This window comes from Bombina bombina, chromosome 9 (genome assembly GCF_027579735.1).
Source record: "Bombina bombina isolate aBomBom1 chromosome 9, aBomBom1.pri, whole genome shotgun sequence".
Classification (NCBI taxonomy): Eukaryota; Metazoa; Chordata; class Amphibia; order Anura; family Bombinatoridae; genus Bombina; species Bombina bombina.
The window spans coordinates 185,864,487-185,890,379 of NC_069507.1; positions in this window are offsets into that span (position 1 = coordinate 185,864,487).

Consider the following 25,893-nt stretch of genomic DNA (forward strand, 5'->3'; position numbering starts at 1 on the left):
TCTGTATTTTTATAGTTAAAACCCATATGCCTGAACCAGTGCTCAAAGTGAGGAATCCCTCTAAAATTTTAACATAGCTCATATCCCCTCAATTCAACACTCCTTTCTACATTTTATTTTCCTCTCCATATAATATACACATTCTCTTTCTCCACCTGGAATAATATCTGAGCAAGGTGCTATGCACAAAGTGGCCGGATTATCAAGCTCGCCGGAAACATAAGTTATGAAGCAGCGGTCTCCATAACTTGTCCACCTGCTTTGGGGCCGCGGACAGAAATCAACCTGATCAAATACGATCCGGTTGATTGACACCCCCTGATAGTGGCCCCCATTCCCCAGTTTTGCATAACAAACACATTTATAATAATACACGTTTTACCTCTGTGATTACCTTGTATCTAAGCCTCTGCAGACTGCCCCCTTATTTCAGTTCTTTTGACAGACTTGCATTTTAGCCAGTCAGTGCTGACTCCTTGGTAACTTCACTTGCATGAGCTTAATGTTATCTATATGAGACACATGAACTAATGTCCTCTAGTGGTGAAAAACTGTCAATATGCATTCAGATTAGAGGCAGCCTTCAAGGTCTAGGAAATTAGCATATGAGCCTACCTAGGTTTAGCTTTCAACTAAGAATACCAAGGAAAAAAAAAAAAAAAAGAATACCAAGGGAACAAAACAAAATTGGTGATAAAAGTAAATTGGAAAGTTGCCCTATTTGAATCATAAAAGTTTATTTTGGACTTGACTGTCCCTTTAATAGTATTGGGCACACCAAAAAAAAGTTTTGAGGTGTTAAGATGTTTTCGTTAAAATATTTAACCATCCTCTTTATTGTGTGTTAGTCTTTGTGGGTGGCTGAATAAAAGATAACATAGCCTGCTGTATTGATGGTGCTCAACTTGTAATCTAGTCAATAATGTTGCTTATTACATATAGCCATATTTACACAAATATTGGTATAATCGCTTATATAATGGTCTATTGCTGTAATAATTGCATAAAGATTTACAAATGAATCAAAACTCAAAGATTTCTTTGCACAGTTCCAAAACTATGTCATCAAGGCAATTATGTGAGATGTACTGTATATATAAATATATTTTATTACTTTTTATTGTTAATCTCAGTAATGCCCAAAAATAAAATGCTGGAAAATATATAGCAAGACTGCCCTTGGCATCTTTGCAAGTGTCTTTGCATCTACTCTATTGAAATTGTTGTGATTCAACAATGTAATTATATGTCTTGGTATACACCCATATATTGGATGGACAACACGCGCAGATGCAGCAGGCAATAGATGCATGTCAACTGTAGACAAGATAGTAACAGGTTCCGGTGTGATGATTCAGATGAAGCAGCAGATAAGTAAGGTAAAGAAGTACTAGCAATCAGAACACATTAATTAGGGTCAAACACAAAGCAGGAAAAATTGTATTTCTGCTTCTGAGCCTACATATGTATGCTCTTCAACAATACTAAAAGAACAACATAATACTAGAAAGTAAAATGGAAAGTTGTTTAAAATTACATGCGCTATCAATCATTAAAAGTTTCATTTCGACTCTACTGTCCCCTTAAGATAAATGTACTAAAGAGGCTCTCTTAGAATGTAACATTAAGGGGCCGATTTATCAAAGTCTGGTGGACATGATCCACAGTACAGGATCATGTCCACCAGACATCGCTGAATGCCGACAGCATACGCTTTCGGCATTTAACATTGCACAAGCAGTTCTAGTAAACTGCTTGTGCAATGCCGCCCCTTGCAGATTCGCAGCCAATTGTCCGCTAGCAGGGGGTGTCAATCTACCCGATCGTACACAATCAGGTGGATTGCAGATCGCAGCCTTAGAGTCGGCGGACCAGTTAAGGAGCAGCGGTCTTAAGACTGCTGCTTCTTAACTGCTGTTTCCGGCGAGCCTGAAGGCTCGTGCGGAAACAGGGGCATCAGGGGCCATTTGGCCCTTGATAAATATGTTGCTACTTATTAAACCTATGGAAAACAGAAAATGCATCATACCTAACACAGAAGAAATATTTTGTTGCACATACCTAGAGAATAGTTACTTTATTGTTGAGATAAATTTTGTACGCTTGAGATTTTTACTGAGCCCACTTAACACAAATAAGCACAACTCACCCACTGAGTTATGACTATGCACAATTTGCTGCTTATTGATATTTCTTCTAAAACATTATTGAATATCATTATGCAAACAGCAAAGCACGATAACAAGTCCTGGTAGACCTCTGCTGTTTCAGTGTTACAAAAGTGACTATGTTGTTATTCTGTTTTCCGTTTGAAATACAAGTGCACAGTGCTGAGCTACTGCACAAAACAATATGTATGGATATCATTTATTTTCAATCTCCTGCAATCCTGTGACAGAGCGGTTTGGATGAGACTGTCTCTTATGTTAAAAATTCTTGGCAGTAACTTTTCTTTTCTTGATTATTCCCTGACATTTTCATGCTGATGTTTGCTCAGCAGTTTCATTGACAATGTAACTATACAAAAAGCAGTGCTACATACCAGTATCCTTTAGAACAGAGATTTCTGAAAACGTTATGGAATGAAACAAAATACAGCCAGATTAGCTATTATATTTTTTTTCCCGAAACAATGCATTATAGAGAGTAGAGAATCACTTATGACATCATCAGTATGTTCACTACTAATATGAAATTTAAAAACATCTTTCACATCAGTGTTTGAGGAATTTCCCTTTAGGAATTCAGCAAAATATAGGCAGGGTTCTTAAAGGGACAGTCAAGTCCAAAATAAACTTTCATGATTTAAATAGGGCATGCAATTTTAAACAACTTTCCAATTTACTTTTATCACCAATTTTGCTTTGTTCTCTTGGCATTCTTAGTTGAAAGCTAAACCTAGGTAGGCTCATATGCTAATTTCTTAGACCTTGAAGGCCGCCTCTTATATGAATGCATTTTTACAGTTTTTCACCCCTAGAGGGCGTTAGACATAGATAACATTGAGCTCACACACGTGAAGTTACCTAGGGGTCAGCACTGATTGGCTAAAATAGATGTCTGTCAAAAGAACTGAAATAAGGGGGCAGTTTGCAGAGGCTTAGATACAAGGTAATCACAGAGGTAAAAAGTGTATTATTATAACTGTGTTAGTTATGCAAATCTGGGGAATGGGTAATAAAGGGATTATCTATCTTTTAAACAACAAAACATCTGGTGTTGACTGTCCCTTTAAGGCAAATTTTCAGAAATCAATGCTTTATAGAGAGTATGGTAAAATTTGGGAACATCATTTAAGCAAAGTATCAAATGTCCCCAGCAACATCATTAAAGGAACAATCTACACCTTAGTCATCTTAAAGTCTTACCTTAGATTAAAGGGACAGTCAAGTCCAAAAAAAACTTTCATGTTCCAAATAGGGAATATAATTTTAAACAACTTTCCAATTTACTTTTATTACCAATTTTGCTTTGTTTTTTTTGGTATTCTTAGTTGAAAGCTAATTCTAATAGGTTAATTTGCTAATTTCTTAGACATTCAAGACTGCCCCTAATAAATATGACTGCATTTTGACCACTAGAGGGTATTAGTTCATGTGTTTCATATAGAAAATATTGAGCTCATGCACGTGAAGTTACCCTGGAGTGAGCACTGATTGGCTAAAATGCAAGTCTGTCAAAAGAACTGAAATAAGGGGGAAGTTTGCAGAGGCTTAGATACAAGGTAATCACAGCAGATAAAAAAGTGTATTTCTATAACAGTGTTGGGTTTGAAAAACTGGGGAATGGGTAATAAAGGGATTATCTTTCTTTTTAAACAGCAAAAATTCTGGTGTTGACTATCTCTTTAAGCTCCAAAATAGCCTCCTGCACCTTGTCTATATCATGCAGCAGGAACAGTAAAAAAGTTATTTTAAAATGAATATTATTTATGGCCACTTTGAAATGGCTTCCAATCGCAGCCCACTGATGACATCACAATCTGGGCTGCATTTGGGGTCCAATCACAAAAGGCTCACTAGTTGGATTCAACAGACTGTTAATGTTATACAACAGAGTGCCTAGATGCAGCCCAGAACGTGATTTCATCAGTGGGTGGAGCTTGCAGCAGCCATTTTAAAGTGACCAGAAACAATATTCATTTTAAAATGATGTTTCTCTCTTAACCCCTTAAAGGGACATAATACTCATATGCTAAATCACTTGAAACTGATGCAGTATAACTGTAAAAAGCTGAAAGGAAAACATCACCTGAGCATCTCTATGTCAAAAAAGAAGATATTTTACCTCACAATTTCATCAGCTCAGCAGAGTAAGTTTTGTGTAAAAAGTTATACTTCAGCTGTTGCTCAGCTGCAGGTAAAAAAAATAAAAAATGAAGAAATGAACAGCAGCCAAACAGCATCAGCAGTGCTGAAGTCATGAACTCTTTTACTGTGATCTCATGAGATTTGATTTAACTCTCATGAGATTTCATAGTAAACTTCCTTAAACTGAATAGGGAAATAATATGAGTGTGCATGCAAGCTCACTCCCTTAGTTGTCCCAGGACAGATATACTGATTTGCTGCTTAGAAGTCCTTTACAATTGGATGTGGCTACTGAGGAATTTTTGAGTTAAAATATCTTTCTTTTTTACATAGAGATGTTCAGGTGATATTTTCTAGTCCACTTTTTACAGCTATACTGCATCATTTTCAAGTGTTTCAATGTTTGGGTATCATGGCCCTTTAAGCCATTTGGACGTAGGTATGTCCAACATTCTGGCTCATGCTGTGGTACAAAGGAATCTGTCTTTAAATGGTAAGGAAGAACTAATTTGTCTTACGTTACCATATGAAGGCAGATCGTCGATACAGACAGTGACACTCTGTCATGGCTTGCCATGATGCCATGGGTGGTGTGGAAGGGAAGGAAGGAGTTGGGCAGGGGGTGCATCACATGAGAGGTGAGGGAGGGGAAGTAGGGGACAGTTCCCTATGATTAAGAACAAATGTTTGCTGAGGGAGGGGAGGGATGGGCCACAAAGCTATGGAAACGGGTTAGGGAGGGGGGCCCTATCAACATTCGTTTGGGGGGGTCGCTAAACTACAGAAATTTCTACAAAATTCGACCGTACTTTGGGCAAGTTTTTCTCTAAAATTCTTGCTCCTGAAGGTATTAAAGGGACGTGTAACCCAACATTTTTCTTTCATAATTCAGACAGAGCATGCCATTTTAAACTACTTTCTAATTTACTTCTATCGTCAGATTTTCTTTGTTCCTTTGGTAATTCTTTTCTTAAAAAGCAGGTAGGTAAGCTCAGGAGCTTGCCCGTGTCTGGAGCATATATGGCAGAGGTTTTACAAAAATGTTATGCATTTGCACTAGATGGCAGAGCTTTTTCATGCCATTTAGTGCTCCCGACACCTATCTAGGTATCTCTTCAACAGAGAATACAAAGCAAATTTCATAATATAAGTAAATTGGAAACTTGGAAATTGTATGCTCTGACTAAATCACAAAATACAATTTTTGGGTTTCAATCATATCCTTTTAAAGTAACATTCCATAAACGGTCAGTAACACTGTATTCACCATGTGGATCACTGTACATAAGAAAGAAATAATTAAATCAGTACCATGATATAGCAAATAAACTAGCTGTTGCATCGCTGAAAATGCTTATTTAAACCCCCCCACAAAAAAAACGGATGGATACATGAAATGTTCAATAACTTAAAGGGACAGTCAAGTCCAAAATAAACTTTCACAATTTAAATAGGGCATGCAATTTAAAAAAAAACTTCCAATTTACTTTTATCACCAATTTTGCTTTGTTCTCTTGGTATTCTTAGTTGAAAGCTAAACCTAGGTAGGCTCATATGCTAATTTCTTAGACCTTGCAGGCCGCTACTAATCTGAATGCATTTTGACAGTTTTTTACCACTACAGGGCGTTAGTTCATGTGTGTCATATAGATAACGCACATGAAGTTACCTAGGAGTCAGCACTGATTGGCTAAAATGCAAGTCTGTCAAAAGAATTGAAATAAGTTTGCAGAGGCATAAATACAAGGTAATTACAGAGGTAAAATGTCTAATTATTCTAACTGTGTTGGTTATGCAAAACTGGGGAATATGGAATTCTTTGTGTATCTTGTAAAGAGCTATCAGGTGAAATAATTTTTATATAAATACTCCTTTATATATGCACATTCATTTACCTTCTGTTTACATATAAATAGGAAATCTCTAATAAAATTGAACAAAATAAAAAAATAGCATTTTAAGTAAACAGTTTATGCAGTTGACAAACAACATTCTAGATGAGAAAAAAGATTTTATGATGTATATAATCCACTATACAGTTCTATTAAATTCTTTGCTGAAATCCATGTAAACTGTTTAATTTCTTGCAGCCTAATTAGACTAAGATATACTGCAGTACAGTGTCATAAACAAAGATGAACAAATTAGAAATCCCACTGTGATAAGATTAAAAAGAAATACTTTACAAATAAGTGGATTTATATCTAGAAAACAGTAATGCTATTAGCACTGTATCAGAGCAAACAGCAGTTTAATATACTCTAAATCTTTGTAATGAACCTTAGACTCTAACAACTGCACGAGTGAGTGAACTTTAAACTTTAACATTTTCAAATATTATTATGTTTCAGTTTATATCTCCATTTTTTACCAGATCATCTTAGATAAATTAAAAAAATACTGCATTTTAAAAATGACACTTTGGGGCCCAATGCCCCTATTTCCGTGCAAGCCTTCAGGCAAGTCGGAAACAGCACTTATGAAGCAGCGTTCTTAAGACCGCTGCTCCTTAACTTGTCTGCCGCCTCTGAGGATGCGGACATCAATCCACCTGATCTCATATGATCGGCTAGCGGCCGCAAATCTGCAGGGGGCAGCATTGCACAAGAAGTTCACCGGAATACGCTGTCGGCATGTAGCGATGTCTGACGGACATGATCCAGCGGATCATGTCCGCCAGACTTTGATAAATTGGCCCCTTAATGTCACATTCTAATCTAAAAATTACATAATCTAATAGTTAATAATATTATTAAACTATATACTACATTTAGGGCTAGATTAGGGGCGCAATACATAACCAGCCATTACAATTAGCTGGTAATTGCTACTGCGAGTACTCAATGGGGCAAATTTATCAATTGTCTGGTGGACATGATCCGCTATAGCGATCATGTCCACCAGACATCGATAAATGCCAACAGCATATCTTCTGGTGAACTGCTTGTGCAATTCCGCCCCCTGCACATTCGCGGCCAATCGGCCGCTAGCAGGGGGTGTCAATCAACCCGATCATATGACATCGGGCAAATTTGATGTCTGCAGCCTCAGAGGCGGCTGACGAGTTAAGGAGCAGCGGTCTTAAGGGGTCTTAAGGGGTATACAGCCCCATTCGGGCCATGATAAAGCGGCCCTAATAAATTAACCAGAGGTCAGACCTCTGTTTAATTTAAATGTCCCCCAATTGCCCCCAAAATAACAGATGAGGTTCCTTTTTGAGAAAAAAAACCCAGAAATTTATGCTTACCTGATAAATTTCTTTCTTTCTTGACACGGTGAGTCTACGGATCATCATCAATTACTGTTGGGAATATCACTCTTGACCAGCAGGAGCACCACAGCAAGGCTGTTAAATATCACTCCCCTACCCACAATCCCCCAGTCATTCGACCAAAGGGAAAGGAGAGAAAGGAAGTAACACAAAATGCAGAGGTACCTGAGGTTTATATAAAAAGAAACTGTCTGAATACAGGGCGGGCCTTGGACTCACCGTGTTACGAAATAAATACATTTATCAGGTAAGCATACATTTTGTTTTCTTTCTAATGACACGGTGAGTCCACGGATCATCATTAATTACTTTTGGGAACCAATACCCAAGCCAGAAGACACAGGTGATAAGGGAGGGACATGACAGGAACCTAAACAGAATGCACCACTGCTTGAAGAACCTTTCTCCTAAAAGAAGCCTCAGCCGAGGCAAAAGTATCGAATTTATAGAATTTGGAAAAAGTGTGCAAAGATGACCAAGTTGCAGCCTTGCAAATCTGTTCCACAGAAGCTTCATTTTTGAAGGCCCAGGAAGAAGAAACAGCCCTTGTGGAATGAGCTGTGATTTTCTCAGGAGGTTGCTGTCCAGCAGTCTCATATGCCAAGCGAATAACGCTCATCAGCCAAAGGGAAAGTGAAGTAGCCGTAGCTTTCTGACCCTTGCGTTTCCCAGAAAAGCAAACAAACAATGCAGAAGACTTACGAAAGTCCTTAGTTGCCTGCAAAATAAAATTTTAGTGCTCGCACAACATCCAGATTATGTAACATGCGTTCTTTGTGAGAAGAAGGATTAGGATACAAAGAAGGTACAACGATTTCCTGAATAATATTCTTGACCGAAACAACCTTGGGCAGGAAACCAAACTTAGTACGCAAAACCACCTTATCAGAGTGAAATATAAGATAAGGGGAATCACACTGTAAAGCAGAGAGTTCAGAAACTCTCCGAGCAGAGGAAATAGCAGCAAGAAACAAAACTTTCCAAGATAACATCTTAATATCTAAAGAATGCATAGGCTCAAACGGAGCCTGTTGTAAAACTTTAAGAACAAGGTTAAGACTCCATGGAGGAGTAACAGGTTTAAACACAGGCTGAATTCTAACCAAGGCCTGACAAAACGATTGCACGTCTGACAATCTGCCAAGCACTTATGTAACAAAATAGACAATGCCAAAGTCTGACCCTTTAGAGTACTTGCCGACAAACCCTTCTCCAGACCATCCTTGAGAAAGGACAAAATCCTAGGAATCCTTACTCTACTCCAAGAGTATCACCAATACAAGTATTTACGCCAGATCTTATGGTAAATCCTACAAGTCACAGGCTTACGAGCCTGAATCAAGGTCTGAAAATCCACGCTTAGATAAAACTAAGCGTTCAATCTCCAAGCAGTCAGCTTTAGAGAAATGAGATTTGGATGAAGGAAGGGACCCTGAAGTAGAAGGTCCTTCCTCAAAAGCAGTCTCCAAGGTGGAAAGGGTGACATTTCCACTAGGTCTGCATACCAAATCCTGCAAGGCCACGCTGGGGCTATGAGAATTACAGACACCTTCTCCTGCTTGATTCGAGCAATGACTCTTGAAAGGAGAGTGAACGGAGGTAACAGGTATGCTAGACTGAAGTTCCAAGGAACTGACAGAGCAACGATCAGAAATGCCTGCGGATCTCTTGACCTCGAGCCGTATCTCGGAAGTTTGGCATTCTGACAAGAAGCCATGAGATCCAACTCCGGCTGCCCCCACTTGAGGGTCAAGCTGGAAAACACATCCGAATGAAGTTCCCACTCCCCGGGATGAAAAGTCTGTCTGCTCAGAAAATCCGCTTCCCAATTGTCCACTCCTGGGATGTGGATTGCAGAAAGACAGCAGTTGTGGGTCTCCACCCACTGAATAATTCGGGCCACCTCTGTCATGGCCAAGGAAATCCGAGTTCCCCCCTGGTGGTTGATGTAGGCCATCAAAGTTATGCTGTCTGATTGGAATCTGATAAACCGGGCTAAGGCTAACTGAAGCCAGGCCAGAAGAGCATTGAAGATTGCTCTCAGCTCCAAGATGTTTATGGGCAGGACTGACTCCTCCTGGGTCCATAAGCCCTAAGCCTTCAATGAGCCCCATACTGCTCCCCAACCTAGAAGGCTGGCATGTGTGGTCACAATCACCCAGGAGAGTCTGCGGAATCATGTACCCTGGGAGAGATGATCCTGAGAAAGCCACCATGGAAGAGAGTCTATTGATGCCTGATCTAGATCTACACGCGGAGACAGGTCCGTATAGTCCCCGTTCCATTGTCTGAGCATGCATAACTGCAGAGGTCTGAGATGGAACAGAGCAAATGGAATGATGTGCATGGAAGCCACCATCAGACCGATTACCTCTATACATTGAGCCACTGACGGCCGTGGAGAGGACTGAAGGACAAAACAAGAGTCAAAAATCTTTCTTTTTCTGACCTCCGTCAGAAATATCTTCATTAACAGGGAATCTATTATGGTCCCCAAAAATACGACCCTTGTAGCTGGAACCAGAGAACTTTTTTCCAAATTCACCTTCCATCCGTGGGATCGAAGAAAAGACAACAAGATCTCCGTGTGAGATTCTGATTGTTGAAAAGATGGCGCCTGAACCAGAATGTCGTCCAGATAAGGTGCCACTGGAATGCCCTGAAATCGAAACACAGCTAAAAGAGCCCCCAGAACCTTTGAAAAAATTATGGAAGCTGTGGCAAGGCTGAATGGAAGGGCCATGAACTGAAAATGATTGTCCAAACATGCAAATTTCAGAAACTTGTTATGGTCCCTGTGAATGGGAACATGAAGGTATGCATCCTTTAGGTCTATGGTTGTCATGAACTGACCCTCTTGTACCAAGGGAAGAATGGAGCGTATAGTCTCCATCTTAAAGGATGGCACTCTGAGAAACTTGTTTAAACATTTTAGATCTAGGATTGGATCTAGGAACAGAGTCAAGTAAAATCCCAAACCCCTTTCCTGAAAGGGAACTGGAACTATTACCCCCAGGGCGGCAAGGTCCTTGACACAATGTAAGAACATCTCTCTTTTTATCTGGTCTAAAGATAATCTGGAGAGGAGAAACCTGCCTCTGGGAGGAAAAGGTTTGAAGTCTATTTTGTATCCATGGGAGACAATGTCCACCGCCCAGGGATCCGGTACATCTCTTATCCAAGTCTGGGGAAAAAGAAAGAGTCTGCCGCCTACAAGATCCGCTCCTGGATCGGGGGCCAAACCTTCATGCTGACTTGGAATCAGCTAAAGGCTTTTTAGATTGCTTTCCCTTATTCCAGGACTGGTTGGGCTTCCAGGAAGGTTTGGCTTGATCTTGCTTGGAGCAAGGGGAGGAAAACTTGCCTTTAAAGTTGCGAAAGGAACGAAAATTACTCTGACGTCCCTTCTGCTTATTCTTTTTATCTTGAGGAAGTAAAGAACCCTTCCCTCCAGTAATATCTGAGATAATATCCGCCAAACCAGGTCCAAACAAGGTCTTACCCTTGTAAGGAATAGCCATGAGCTTAGATTTAGATAAAACATCCGCAGACCAGGACTTCAACCACAAGGCCCTGCGGGCTAGGACCGCTCTGCAGGCCAGAACGGCAAAACAATAAGAAATTTTGGCTCCCAGTTTAATAACCTGTAAGGAAGAATTTGTAATGAAGGAATTGGCTAACTTGAGAGCCTTAATTCTGTCCTGGATCTCATCAAAAGGGGTATCCATCTGAAGAGATTCAGACAACGCATCAAACCAGTAAGCTGCAGCGCTGGTAACAGTGGCGATACACACCACAGGTTGCCATTGTAGACCCTGGTGGACATACATCTTTTTTTAGTAAAACCTCAATTTTTTTATTAATTGGATCTTTAAAATAACAACTATCCTCTATGGGAATAGTAGTCCTCTTGGCTAAATTGGAGATCGCTCCTTCTACCTTAGGAACTGTCTGCCACGACTCTGATAGAATCCGCTATAGGAAACATCTTCTTGAAAATAGGAGATATAGAAAAGGGAATACCAGGTCTTTCCCATTCTCGAGCAATAATCTCCGCAGCACGGTCAGGAACTGGAAAAACCTCCACCGCGTAGGGAACATCAAAGTATTTGTTCAATTTACTAGACTTTTTAGGATTGACTACGATAGTTGTGTCGGAGTCGTCCAAAGTAGCCAAAACCTCCTTAAGTAATAAGCGAAGGTGTTCTAGCTTAGATCTGAAGGATACCACTTCAGCATCAGAAGAAGGAATTACACTGTCTGAGTCTGAGATTTCCCCCTCAGATGCTACCGACATGTCTTCTTCCTCAGGGAAGGGACACTCTGGATAGCCAGAACTTGAACAGAAACCTTACTAACTGTTTCCTTAAATTTCCTTTTATGCCTTCCCTGCAACATGGGGAAAGCTGACAAGGCCTCAGATACCGCAAGAGATACCTGGGAAGCAAAGTCTTGTAGAGAAAATCCTACAGGTTTGCAAGAGGAAACACAGGGCACTGTACGTGGAGACTGAGACTGTACGTGGGATACTTGAGGAGAAAGCTGCAGCATATCTGCAACAGGAGACACCTGAACAGCATTTGCCTGGGATAATGGTGGCTCATGGTCAAATATTTTATCTCTATAACTTAAAGTTCTCTCAATGCATGAGGAACAAAAAGGAACTGGGCATCAAAACATAACTGACAACAACTTTGACTGGGATGATGGTTTGAAAAGCCTCTTGATTTATCTTATGTAATAAATAAGGATACAGAGTAAAAATTATTTATTTGAAAATAAAAAATAAATGTGTAGTGTGTCTTTAAATAGAAATGTGTGTTAGCGCAACAAACCAAATAGACCTCAGGCTACCTATAAACCTCAGTAGCTTTACTGAGGTGCCTACCTGTCCTGCAGCTCACAGAGTGACTTCCCTCACAGAAGAAACAATCCCCTTTTCAAATACAGAGGGCGCGATCCGATATCGATCGCAGTTTGCGGCGCAAGCGAGGAGACCGGCGTCGCCCGCAGTTTCAGCTCGCAACTCGAGCCATCCCATATAGGTCGCCGTCAGATGCTAACGTGCCGTAAGTCTGACAAACCAGCGATGTCCAGAAATCTGCGTAAGTACAAATTTCTGGCGTCGCCAGTGACTTGCGCCACGTTAGAAACTGCCGGCGCCTATAAAACCTGACTAAAGTTTAAAACACCCGCACTGTCTAACACGCCTCCCTAACATAGCCCGCACTGTCTAACATGCCTCCCTAACATAGCCCGCACTGTCTAACCCTCTATCCGCTATCCCCCCTCACTAGCCTAACAATAAAAATGCTATTAACCCCTAAACCGCCGCTCCTTTACCCCGCCGCAACCTAATAAAATTATTAACCCCTAAACCGCCGCTCCCGTACCCCGCCGCCAGCTATATTATATCTATAACCCCCTAAAGTGAGCCCCTAACACCGCCGCCATCTATATTAAAATTTAACCCCTAATTTAATCTACCTACCCCGCCGCCAGCTATATTATCTATATTAACCCTAAGTATATTATAGTTAATATAGGTATTACATTATATATATTAACTATATTAACCCTAATTATATTAGGGTTAATATAGTTAATATAGTTACTATAGTATTTATATTAACTATATTAACTCTATCTAACCCTAACTAAATTTATATTAAATTAATCTAATTCATTTATAAACTAAAATATTCCTATTTAAATCTAAATACTTACCTATAAAATAAACCCTAAGATAGCTACAATATAATTAATAATTACATTGTAGCTATGTTAGGGTTAATATTTATTTTACAGGTAAATTGTTAATTATTTTAACTAGGTATAATAGATATTAAATAGTTATTAACTATTTAATATCTACCTAGTTAAAATAATTACCCAATTACCTGTAAAATAAATCCTAACCTAAGTTACAAATACACCTACACTATCAATAAATTTAATAAACTACTAACATCTATCTAAAAATACAATTAAATTAACTAAACTAAATTACAAAAAAAAACAAACACTAAATTACAAAAAATAAAAAAAAGATTACAAGATATTTAAGCTAATTACACCTATTCTAAGCCCCCTAATAAAATAATAAACCCCCAAAATAAAAAAAATTCCCTGCCCTATTCTAAATTCAACAAATTTCAAAGCTCTTTACCTTACCAGCCCTTAAAAGGGCCTTTTGTGGGGCATGCCCCAAAGAATTCAGCTCTTTTGCATACAACAAATACAATACCCCCCCCCCATTACAACCCACCACCCACATACCCCTATTCTAAACCCACCCAAACCCCCCTTAAAAAAGCCTAACACTACCCCCCTGAAGATCTCCCTACCTTGTCTTCACCACACCGGGCCGAACTCCTGATCCGATCCGGGCGATGTCTTCCTCCAAGCGGCAAAGAAGAATTCTTCCTCCGGCGATGTCTTCCTCCAAGCGGCAAAGAAGAATTCTTCCTCCGGCGACGTCTTCCTCCAAGCGGCAGCAAAGTCTTCATTCTTCCGGCGGCATCTTCAATCTTCTTTCTTCGCTCCGCCGCCACGGAGCATCCATCCCGGCCGACTGCTGAACTTGGAATGAGGTACCTTTAAATGACGTCATCCAAGATGGCGTCCGCCGAATTCCGATTGGCTGATAGGATTCTATCAGCCAATCGGAATTAAGTTAAAAAAATCTGATTGGCTGATTGAATCAGCCAATCAGATTCAAGTTCAATCCGATTGGCTGATCCAATCAGCCAATCAGATTGAGCTCGCATTCTATTGGCTGATCGGAACAGCCAATAGAATGCGAGCTCAATCTGATTGGCTGATTGGATCAGCCAATCGGATTGAACTTGAATCTGATTGGCTGATTCAATCAGCCAATCAGATTTTTTTAACTTAATTCCGATTGGCTGATAGAATCCTATCAGCCAATCGGAATTCGGCGGACGCCATCTTGGATGACGTCATTTAAAGGTACCTCATTCCAAGTTCAGCAGTCGGCCGGGATGGATGCTCCGCGGCGGCGGAGCGAAGAAAGAAGATTGAAGATGCCGCCAGAAGAATGAAGACTTTGCTGCCGCTTGGAGGAAGACGTCGCCGGAGGAAGAATTCTTCTTTGCCGCTTGGAGGACGACATCGCCCGGATCGGATCAGGAGTTCGGCCCGGTGTGGTGAAGACAAGGTAGGGAGATCTTCAGGGGGGTAGTGTTAGGCTTTTTTAAGGGGGGTTTGGGTGGGTTTAGAATAGGGGTATGTGGGTGGTGGGTTGTAATGGGGGGGGGATTGTATTTGTTGAATGCAAAAGAGCTGAATTCTTTGGGGCATGCCCCACAAAAGGCCCTTTTAAGGGCTGGTAAGGTAAAGAGCTTTGAAATTTGTTTAATTTAGAATAGGGCAGGGAATTTTTTTTATTTTGGGGGTTTATTATTTTATTAGGGGGCTTAGAATAGGTGTAATTAGCTTAAAAATCTTGTAATCTTTTTTTTATTTTTTGTAATTTAGTGTTTGTTTTTTTTTGTAATTTAGTTTAGTTAATTTAATTGTATTTTTAGATAGATGTTTGTAGTTTATTAAATTTATTGATAGTGTAGGTGTATTTGTAACTTAGGTTAGGATTTATTTTACAGGTAATTGGGTAATTATTTTAACTAGGTAGATATTAAATAGTTAATAACTATTTAATATCTATTATACCTAGCTAAAATAATTAACTATTTACCTGTAAAATAAATATTAACCCTAACATAGCTACAATGTAATTATTAATTATATTGTAGCTATCTTAGGGTTTATTTTATAGGTAAGTATTTAGATTTAAATAGGTATATTTTAGTTTATAAATGAATTAGATTAATTTAATATAAATGTAGTTAGGGTTAGATAGAGTTAATATAGTTAATATAAATACTATAGTAACTATATTAACCCTAATATAATTAGGGTTAATATAGTTAATATATATAATGTAATAACTATATTAACTATAATATACTTAGGGTTAATATAGATAATATAGCTGGCGGCGGGGTAGGTAGATTAAATTAGGGGTTAATCATTTTAATAGAGATGGCGGCGGTGTAAGGGGCTTACATTAGGGGTTAATAATATTAATATAGCTGGCGGCGGTATAGGGGGATTAGATTAGGGGTTAATAATTTTTATATAGGTGGCGGCGGTGTAAGGGGTCAGATTACGGGATAGATAAGGTAGATGGCGGCGGTTTTAGGGGCTCACAGTAGGGGGTTAGTTTATGTAGATGGCGGCGGGGTCCGGGAGCGGCGTTTTAGGGGGTAATAACTTTATTAGGGATTTCGGGGGGGGGATCGCGGTTGACAGGGAGATAGACATTGCGCATGCGTTAGGTGTTAGGTTTATTTTAGCAGCCAGTTTAGGAAGTTACGGGGCTCCAATAGTCAGCGTAAGGCTTCTTACGGCTGCTTTTTGTGGCGAGGTGAAAATGGAGTAAGTTTTCTCCATTTTCGCCACGTAAGTCCTTACGCTGCATATTGGATACCAAACTGCGCGGGTTTGGTATACCTGCCTATGGCCCAAAAAACTGCGGGCGACGGCAGAAATATACGCGCGTAACTTCTAGCTTACGCCGTATATAGGATACCAAATCCGCGCAATTATTGGCATTGCCGGCTTTTGCGGGCGACGATTTTTATCGGATCGACCCCAGAGTGGTTACAGAGCCCTAACTGTCAAAAAAAAAACGGCTTACAACAGTAATCTCCATGACCAAGTTAAAGTATAAAAACTACTATAACACACTGAGCCACCATAAATCACCTCACAGTCTCAATGCCCAAACTGCCTAAAAGAAACCCCAAACATGAAGGTTTAATAAAGTCCCATATTAAATAAGACAACTTTTAGCTGTAACAAGTGCCAGCAATCTCCTTGCAAAAGAAAATTAAAATGGCACTTACCTGAAAGTGCTGTCCGGCAGCAGGACAGCTCACCTAGTTTGAGAGGGTTCAGCACCTCACATGGACCTGTGAAGAGAGAAAAACTGAGTAAACCTACTCAGGTTTTCTAGTTAGGGCAGCAGATTCTTAAGAAAACGCATTGAGGATTGTACCTCACAAGTTCTCAAGTGCTCAAAAACCACCACTGCCCTACTGAAGAGACTGATGTGGACTAGGCTAGACCCCAGAAAGTAACAGAGTAAGCTTACTCTGCTAAAAAAATAATAAAATCTTGATTGAAGAAAACTTCTCATCACACACCTAAACTTCCCCTCCTCCTTGCACTACAGGCAAAGAGAATAACTAGGGGATTGTGGGTAGGGGAGTGATATTTAACAGCTTTGCTGTGGTGCTCTTTGCCTCCTCTTGCTGGCCAGGAGTGATATTCCCAACAGTAATTGATGATGATCCGTGGACTCACGTGTCATTAGAAAGAAAGTAGCATATTTTATTTTTTTTTAAACTGCACTTAGCAGTTTTTAGGGGTTAAAGTTGGTGGATGTGGGGTGTAAGAAACAAATGGCACTAAAAGTGTCTTTACATTGTGGTCTATGGGGAACTGTAATTTCACTTGAAATAGATATGTATATATGAATTTTCAAGTTATGCATTTAAAAAATGTAAGCCTAGATTACAAATGGAGCACTATTGATATCACATCGTGAGCTATGATTCTGCTCACCTGGAACAACTTCAAAGGTATGCGGTATTGATAGTGTCGGTTGGAGGGGTGATATAATCCGTATCTGTGGTAAAATTGCACTGTTTTTCTGATGTGAAAGCAATCCCCTTTCTAGAATTACTCTGACAGGAAAACATATATTGCTGGAAACTTATGCATTCACATGGCTAAAGCAAATATAGACGAATAAATACTGCAGTGCCACCAATCCAAACACAAGATCTCAAACAATCCCCTAATTAACAAATTGTGTAAAGTGTGTACACCAATATAAATACAGATAAAATACAAAATATAGTATTTAAGTATAGATTCATTATGATTCAACATGAAAAATGATGATAGAAAGAATATGATTAATATCATGGGGCCGATTTATCATAGTGCGAGCGGACATTTATCATTGCACAAGCATGTCAGCATTTATCATTGCACAAGCATTTCACATGAAATGCTTGTGCAATGCCGCCCCCTGCACATTTACGGCCAATCGGCCGCTAGCAGGGGGTGTCAATCAACCCAATCGTATCCGATTGGGCTGATTGCGGTCCGCCACCTCAGATGTGGCGGACGAGTTAAAGAGCAGCAGTCTTATGACTGCTGCTTCTTAACTCCTGTTTAAAAAGAAATAAAAATAATTAATACAATGTCAATCTCCAAGTAGAAAAAATATTTTTTACTCGTTTTTATTCTTTTCTATTCGTTTTTATTCTTTTTTTATGCGCATAATAAAATGTATTTATGTTACCGGTCCACATATTTTGTTAATCATATTCATTCTATTATAATTTTTTCATATTACAATGAATCTTTACTTATATTTTGTATTGTATCTGTATTTATATTGGTGTACACACTTCAGCCCTCTTTGGGTGCGCTCTTAATTTGTTTTCAATGGTATATGGCAGGGGTGTCCAAACTTTGCTCTCCAGAGGTTTTGGAAGTACATTTCCGATGATGCTCAGCCAGCATTTTATCTAGCTGAGCATCATGGGAAATGTAGTTCCAAAACCTCTGGAGAGCAATGTTTGGACACCCCTGGTATATGGTCTTTAATCAGGGGATTGTTTGAGATCTTGTGTATGGATTGGTGGCGCTGTAGTATTCATTCATCTGTATTTTGCTTTAGCCATATGAATGCCAGTTTCCTGTCAGAGTAATTCTAGAAAGGTGATTTCTTTCACAGCAGAAAAACACTGCAACTTTACTACAGATCATATTCTTTCTATGATAATTTGTCAGGTTATAATAAAGCAACATAAGTCCAATATCTGGGACTACAACTCCAATACCTTTGCTGCCAAATTGCCTACAGAATTACTGTGTCTTCAATTATTTTTTATTTGTCAGCTGCTTCACAAGCAAAATAAGAAGACATAACACTTTTTTTTTCTTACAGAAGGAACTAATAGTAAATGTCTGTTATATATTTGAGTTATTAGTTGATATATAACTAGGTTGTTGTTGTTACCTTGCTCCAGAACTAAAGGATAACTTTATTTTAATACACAATCAACTCATTTAAGACCTCAATAATGTCCAACAGTGTAGGCGCAATATCAAACAAGTCAATCATGGCACTAATTACCGTCATGGAAAAACAAGCTGGTGGATCTCAAGGTCTACCTCCAATAAATGGCAGTTGCAGAACAGTCATCTGATTGAATGCCTTATTGCAGCTCTTAACGAAGTCTCAGGGGTATGCACTGTTCTAAAACGGGAACTTTATAGTTCTTAAACCACCCTTGACTCAAGGTTCATGTTCAATTGAACACATTTCATTCGAACAGATTCTGATTAAAACAATGAAGATTTATTTTATGCTAGAGCAGGGTTCCTCTTCTTTTGAGTAATAAAAGGAAAACTGTAACGTAGAATGGTGCAAATAGTAGAATGTGTGCATTTAAACCATATAGGGGCAGAGATATGGTTGCTAAGTTTATTATCAGACCAATCAGAATCATTCGTTTTGTCACTGTAAATAATGCTACCTTAACGGGACATGAATCCCAAAATGTTTCTTTTGTGATTCTGATAGAGCGTGCAATTGTAAAACCACTTTCAAATGTATTTCTATTATTTAAATTTGCTTCATTCTCTTGATATCCTTTGTTAAAGCAGTAGCAATGCACTACTGGGAGCTAGTTGGATGTATCTGTTGGGCGAATCAGAAAAGGCATAAATGTGCAGTCACCAATCACCAGCTAGCTAAAAGTAAGTCACTGCTTTTCCTGAGCTTACCTAGGTATGCCTTTCAACAAATGCATTTGATAATGGAAGCAAATTTGAAAGTTTATTAAAATTACATGCGGCTAGATTATGAGTTCTGCGTTAGCCTTAAAAAGCAGCGTTAAGGGGTCCTAACGCTGCTTTTTAACGCCCACTGGTATTACGAGTATGGCAGGTACAGGTGTACTGCTCACTTTTCTTCCGCGACATTTGGCTACCGCAAATCCCCTTACGTCAATTGCGTATCCTATCTTTTGAATGGAATTTGCCTAACGCCGGTATTACGACTCTTGGAAGAAGTGAGCGGTACAGCCTCTACCTCCAAGACTCCTACCGCATTTAAAAGTCAGTAGTTAAGAGTTTTATGGGCTAATGCCGGAACATAAAGCTCTTAACTAAAGTGCTAACAAGTACACTAACACCCATAAACTACCTATGAACCCCTAAACCGAGGCCCCCCCACATCTCAAACACTATGATAAAAAAAATTAACCCCTAATCTGCCGACCGGACACCGCCGCCACCTACATTATAGCTATGAACCCCTAATCGGCTACCCCTAACATCGCCGACACCTACATTATATTTATTAACCCCTAATCTCCCCCCTCCCAACGTCGCCACCACCTATCTACACTTATTAACCCCTAATCTGCCGACCGGACATCGCCGCCACTATAATAAATGTATTAACCACTAAACCGCTGCAATCCCGCCTCGCAAACACTATAATAAATTGTATTAACCCCTAATCTAGCACCCCCAACGTCGCCACCACCTACCTACAATTATTAACCTCTAATCTCACGCCCCCAATGTCGCCACTACTATAATAAAGTTATTAACCCCTAAACCTAAGTCTAACCCTAACCCTAACACCCCCCTAAGTTAAATATAATTTAAATAAAACAAAATAAACTTACTATAATTAAATAAATTATTCCTATTTAAAAATAAATACTTACCTATAAAATAAACCCATAACAATAAAGGTAAGAGAACCTCAAGAATAGGGTTTAAACAGCACTCATTCCTAGGAATGAGTGCTGTTTAAACTATTCTTGAGGTTCTCTTACCTTTATTGTTATGTGTCTATTTTGTAGGGTTAGCACCGGATATATTATCCATTTATTCCACTGCACACACTGTATCTAGTGCCAGTTCTATATTTGTATATCCTATAAAATAAACCATAAGATAGCTACAATATAACTAATAGTTACATTGTAGCTATTTTAGGATTTATATTAATTTTACAGGCAACTTTGTATTTATTTTAACTAGGTACAATAGCTATTAAATAGTTAATAACTATTTAATAGATACCTAGTTAAAATAATTACAACATTACCTGTAAAATAAATCCTAACCTAAGTTACAAATACACCTAACACTACACTATCAATAAATTAATTAAATAAATTAACTGCAATGATCTAAACTAAAATACAATTAAATAAACTAAACTATATTACAAAAAAAACAAACACTAAATTACAAAAAATAAAAAAATATTACAAGAATTGTAATCAGCCAATTGGATTGAAGTTTAATCCGATTGGCTGATTGGATCAGCCAATAGAATTGACCTTGATTCTATTGGCTGATCCAATCAGCCAATCGGAGCCAATCGGATTTTTCCTACCTTAATTCCGATTGGCTGATAGAATCCTATCAGCCAATCGGAATTCGAGGGACGCCATCTTGGATGGCGTCATTTAAAGAAACCTTCATTCGTCGTTAGTCGTTGGGAAGAAGAGGATGCTCCGCATCGGATGTCTTGAAGATGGACCCGCTCCGCGCCGGATGGATGAAGATAGAAGATGCCGCTTGGATGAAGACCTGCTGGATGGAGGACCTCTTCTGCCCCGATCGGATGAAGACTTCTGCTGCTCCGGATGTCCTCTTTTGGCCCATCGGTGCACGGCTGGGTGAACACAGCTCAAGGTAGGGTGATCTTCAATGGGGTAGTGTTAGTTTTTTTTAAGGGGGGATCGGGTGGGTTTTAGAGTAGGGGTATGTGGGTGGTGGGTTGTAATGTTGGGGGGGTCTTGTATTTTATTTTACAGGTGAAAGAGCTGATTACTTTGGGGCAATGCCCCGCAAAAGGCCCTTTTAAGGGCTGGTAAAAGAGATGATTACTTTTGTAATTTAGTATAGGGTAGGGAATTTTATTATTTTGGGGGGCTTTTTTATTTTATTAGGGGGTTTAGATTAGGTGTAATTAGATTAAAATTCTTGTAATTTTTTTATTTTTTGTAATTTAGTGGGGTTTTTTTGTAATATAGTTTAGTTTATTTAATTGTATTTTAGTTTAGATCATTGTAGTTCATTTATTTAATTAATTTATTGATAGTGTAGTGTTAGGTGTATTTGTAATTTAGGTTAGGATTTATTTTACAGGTAATTTTGTAATTATTTTAACTAGGTATCTATTAAATAGTTATTAACTATTTAATAGCTATTGTATCTAGTTAAAATAAATACAAAGTTGCCTGTAAAATAAATATAAATCCTAAAATAGCTACAATGTAACTATTAGTTATATTGTAGCTATTTTATGGTTTATTTTATAGGTAAGTATTTATTTTTAAATAGGAATAATTAATTTAATTATAGTAAATTTATTTCATTTTATTTAAATTATATTTAACTTAGGGGGGTGTTAGGGTTAGAGTTAGGTTTAGGGGTTAATAACTTTATTAAAGTAGCAGCGACATTGGGGGCAGGAGATTAGGGGTTAATAATTGTAGGTAGGTGGCGGCGATGTTAGGGAGGGCAGATTAGGGGTTAATAAAATTTATTATAGTGTTTGCAAGGCGGGATTGTGGAGGTTTAGGGGTTAATACATTTATTATAGTGGCGGCGATGTCCGGTCGGCAGATTAGGGGTTAATAAGTGTAGGTAGGTGGCGGCGACATTGGGGGCGGCAGATTAGGGGTTAATAAATATAATATAGGTGTCGGGGATGTTGGGGGCAGCAGAATAGGAATTCATAGGGATAATATAGGTGGCGGCGGTGTACGGAGCAGCAGATTAGGGGTTAATAGTATAATGCAGGTGTCAGCGATAGCGGGCGGCAGATTAGGGGTTAATAAGTGTAAGATTAGGGGTGTTTAGACTCGGGGTTCATGTTAGGGTGTTAGGTGTAGACTTAGAAAGTGTTTCCCCATAGGAAACAATGGGGCTGCGTTAGGAGCTGAACGTTGCTTTTTTGCAGGTGTTAGGTTTTTTTCAGCCAGCTCAGCCCCATTGTATCCTAAGGGGAAATCGTGCACAAGCACGTTTTTCCAGCTTACCGCTACTATAAGCAACGCTGGTATTGAGGGTTGAAGTGGAGCTAAATTTGGCTCAACGCTCTCTTTTCTGAGGCTAGCGCAGCCATTCAGAAAACTCGTAATACCAGCGTTGGCTTAAGGGAGCGCTGGAAAAAAAAGGCTTCTTTTTACCGACAAACTCGTAATCTAGGCGATGATCTTTCTGAATATTGAATAAAAAAGTTTAGGTTTCATGTCCCTTTAAAATGACATAATAAATGCCAATTTTTGCTCTGCTCACACATAGGGGCTGATTTATTAAAGTGCGGAAGGACATGATACGATGTAGCGTATCATGTCCGCCACACATCGATAAATGCCAACAGCAACTTATGCTGTTGGCATTTATCATTGCACAAGCAGTTCTTATTGACTGCTTGTGCAATGCCGCCGCCCTTGCAGATTCGTGGCCAATGGGCCGTTAGTAGGGGGTGTCAATCAGCCCAATCGTATAGGATCAGACGGATTGATGTCCGTGGCCTCAGAGCCGGCGGACAAGTTATGGAGCAGCGGTCTTTAGACCGCTGCTTCATAACTGCTGTTTACGGCGAGCCTAAAGGCTCGTGCAGAAACAGGGGCATCAAACTCCATTCGGAGCTTGATAATTCAGTCTCATACTGTGTACACATATATATATATATATATATATATATATATATATATATATATATATATATATATATATATATATATATATATATATATATATATATGTGTGTATCTAAATGATGGTGGGGTCAAAATAATGAGTTTAAAATCTTCCATTTCATAACAACAAATGTATACAAATTACTGCACAGGCAAGTGTACCTGCTTGCCTTCACCCAGTTAAATTTCATATAGATTGTGAACAATGCACCAGAGAATTCTGGTTAGAATATGCATATTAAATATACAGCATCTAAAGCTTTTTGTTTCTGACACTGTTTCTGACGTGTTATTACATAGTGGTCCCCTGTAAATTCAGCAAATTCAAAAAAACACTACTGTATAGCTGTTTTGTTCTTATTAGAACACTTCAGCAGTAGATAGATCTTTCTTGCTTGCAGCTAGGTAATGTTCATTCCAGGGCAAAATAAAAATGTATTTAAATTATGGTGGAGATAAAAAGCTTTGAGAATAAAATCCTTCATTTCATAAAAGTAAATCAAAATAAATTATTGCATAGGCACATAGCGCATCTAGCCAGTTAAACTTCATATACACTGTTACCAATGCACCAGAGGATTCTGGGTAAGAGATATGCAACATCTCAGGCTTTTTGTTTCTGACAGAAATCAGTTATAGAAGCAAAAAGCCTGAGATGTTGCATATCTAATTTTCATATCTCCCACAGAATCCTCTGGTGCTTTGGTAACAGTGTATATGGAGTTTAACTGGGTAAAGGCAAGCAGGGATACGTGCTTATGCAATAATTTTTATTGATCTATATATATAGATATATACTGTATATATATATATATATATATATTTATATAAAGACAGTGCTTTTTTGTAAAAGAAAAGGTGCCGGTAATTAAAAAAAGTGATTTTTAAAAGATATATTCTGCTCAGTAACTTTAAAAAAAGCAAAGGGACAAGATTATTTACAATTGGCTAGATTACGAGTCTTGCGTTATGAGTAAAAAAAGCAGCGTTATGCCTCATAACGCTGCTTTTCTACTACTGCTGGTATTACGAGTCTTGCAGATTTACGGGCACCGCACACTTTTTTGGCCTTACCGCAAATCCACTTACGCAAATTGCGTATAGTCTTTTTTCTATGGGACTTCCATAGCGCCGGTATTACGAGCTTGTCCTGGGAGGCCAAAAAGTCAGCGGTACACCCTACCCCGTCAAGATTCGTACCGCATTTTAAAGTTAGTAGTTATGAGTTTTACACTACAACGCTGTAGCATAAAACTCATAACTAAAGTGCTAAAAAGTACATTAACACCCATAAACTACCTATTAACCCCTAAACCGAGGTCCTCCCGCATCACAAACACTATATTAAAATTATTAACCCCTAATCTGCAGCTCCGGACATCGCCGCCACTAGAATAAACATATTAACCCCTAAACCGCCACACTCCCGCCTCGCAAACATTAGTTAAATATTATTAACCACTAATCTGCTGTCCCTAACATCGCCGCCACCTACCTATATTTATTAACCACTAGTCTGCTGCCCCCAACGTCAACCCCACTATATTAAATTTATTAACCCCTAAATCTAAGTCTAACCCTAACCCTAACACCCCCTAACTTAAATATAATGAAAATAAATCTAAATCAAACTTACTATTAATAACTAAATAATTTCTATTTAAAACTAACTAATACCTATAAAATAAACCCTAAGCTATCTTAGGATTTATTTTTTATTTACAGGCAAGTTTGTATTTATTTTAACTAGGTAGAATAGTTACTAAATAGTTATTAACTATTTAATAACTACCTAGCTAAAATAAATAGAAATTTACCTTTAAAATAAAACCTAACCTATGTTACAATAACACCTAATACTACACTACAATTAAATAAATTACCTACATTAAATACAATTAAATAAATTAAATACAATTAGCTAAATCACAACTCCCCCCCACTAAATTACAGAAAATAAAAAACAAATTACAGATCTTTAAACTAATTACACCTAATCTAAGAGCCCTATCCAAAAAAAACCCCACCCAAAATAAAAAAAAAACCCTAGCCAAAACTAAACTACCAATAGCCCTTAAAAGGGCCTTTTGCAGGGCATTGCCCCAAAGAAATCAGCTCTTTTACCTGTAAAAAAATACAAACAACCCCCCCAACAGTAAAACCCATCACCCACACAACCAAACCCCAGATAAAACCCTAACTAAAAAAACCTAAGCTCCCCATAGCCCTGAAAAGGGCATTTGGATGGGCATTGCCCATCTCCACTTACCGGGAGAAGTCTTCATCCAAACGGCAAGATGTCCTCAACGAAGCCAGCAGAAGTAGTTTAATTTAGCCTAGGTTTTTGTTTTTTTTTTTTGGATGGGCTTTTTTATTTTGATAGGGCTATTAGATTAGGTGTAATTAGTTTAAAGTTCTTGTAATTTGTTTTTTATTTTCTGTAGCTAATTTAATTTAGTTAATTGTA